This window comes from Apis dorsata, unplaced genomic scaffold (assembly GCF_000469605.1).
Source record: "Apis dorsata unplaced genomic scaffold, Apis dorsata 1.3 scaffold_209, whole genome shotgun sequence".
In the NCBI taxonomy this organism is placed as follows: Eukaryota; Metazoa; Arthropoda; class Insecta; order Hymenoptera; family Apidae; genus Apis; species Apis dorsata.
Window position 1 is genome coordinate 59953 of NW_006263493.1, and position 1654 is coordinate 61606.

The following is a 1654-nucleotide window of genomic DNA, read 5'->3' on the forward strand; positions in this document are numbered from 1 at the left end:
AAAATCCGCCGGCGATTCGATAAGTCAGAGAACCACTGGGTATCGATGCTCGATCAGCCAGCCTCTGGAGGTTTAATTAAATACAACTCCCACCCCCACCCCCTCCCCCTAGTAACGTAGTAGCTCCGCTTGTAGCGCGCGTAAAACGAGCGATATTTTTCACAAAAAAAAAAAAAAACCCTCCTCATCGGATGATCTCGTATCTGGCCCCGGTATCGCGTGTCAGACGTGTCCACGCTCTATCGAATTATTAAGTCTCTTCTCCATCCTTCCCCCTTTTTCCATCGTTCCATTCGGCGAAACGAAAATCCAAGATCCGTACCGTAGAAGAATCGCAAGAAATCGTGCGAATTTTGGAAAGCAATTATCTCGAGACACGCAGAAAGAAAAAATATATATATATATATTTTCCTCTACAAAATATCCTATTTTCCTCGAATAGGAAAGCCTCGAACGAGATCCACCACCCCCCCGGGACGAGATCGTGATCGAGGATATCCGCGGCGTACCGCGGATTGGAGAACTTTTTTTCGATGAGGAGGAAGAGAGGCGCGACGGGCAAATTAAGCTGATCGTGTTACGATACAATCCTGTCGTACCTATGGACGCGTGACGTTGGTAGCAATGTTGCCGGCGATATGACAGGCGCGCATGGCACGGAGTGTTGCAACACCCCCCGCGTCAAGAATTCATGCAGCTCCGATGGGGGACCATAATTAACCGAATACCGATACTCACCAGCTTACCCGACTCCATCTGCGACATACGCCGCCTATATACATATACACCCATACATATGTACCTACGTACATATGGTCGCGTGCGTGCTATATACATGCATACATATATATATATATATATATTGTGTGTGTATATATATATATACATATATGTGCATATGCGGCCGGACGCGTAATTCTGCGTACACCTGTTCGCGCGCGCCAACTATGCACCTGAACGAGCGAGAGACCGCTGGAAAAGTGTCGCCGCTCGATCGCCACCGATAGATTATCGCCACCGATAACCGAATATTATCTCCCTCCCTCCCCTCGCTTTCCTTCTCCCCCGGAAACAAATAATCCGGTGGAAATAAAGCGATCGCGACGCGACATGACAAACTCTTCCTGTCTCATTTTCTCGCCAAATTTTTTTTTATTTATGGAATTATATCTTTCACGATTATATCATTATTCGATATAATCGTGCAAAACGGTATTCTCGAAGTTGGGGAAAAAAGTGAACGAGCGTTATAAAGGGGCAAGTTATATTACGTTTCTTGCGAAATGTATGCGCTTATATTAGTGTTGTTTCGAACTTCTCCACTGGCCTTCCCGCGAACACGCTTCCCGCCAAGTACTCGCGTTGTATTCTGAGAGAGATACGAGCAAGAATCTTCGTAATCTGTGCTAACGAAGCACGATCCTTCATTCTCGAATCGTCGAAATGAGAAGTCTTCGAAGTCGATCGAGGAACGCGAACTCGAACATTTCGCGATCGCACCGGGAAAATTTAGGAAAAAGGTGGGAAAAACGGGAAGAAAAACGGGAGGAGACTAGACACCGATTAAAAATTCCGTTTGCCCCTCCTTCTCCCCGCTCTGGGCAACGCGCTTTCCGCCTGTGTGCAACATCTGCCGAGTCGTAAAAAAAAAAAA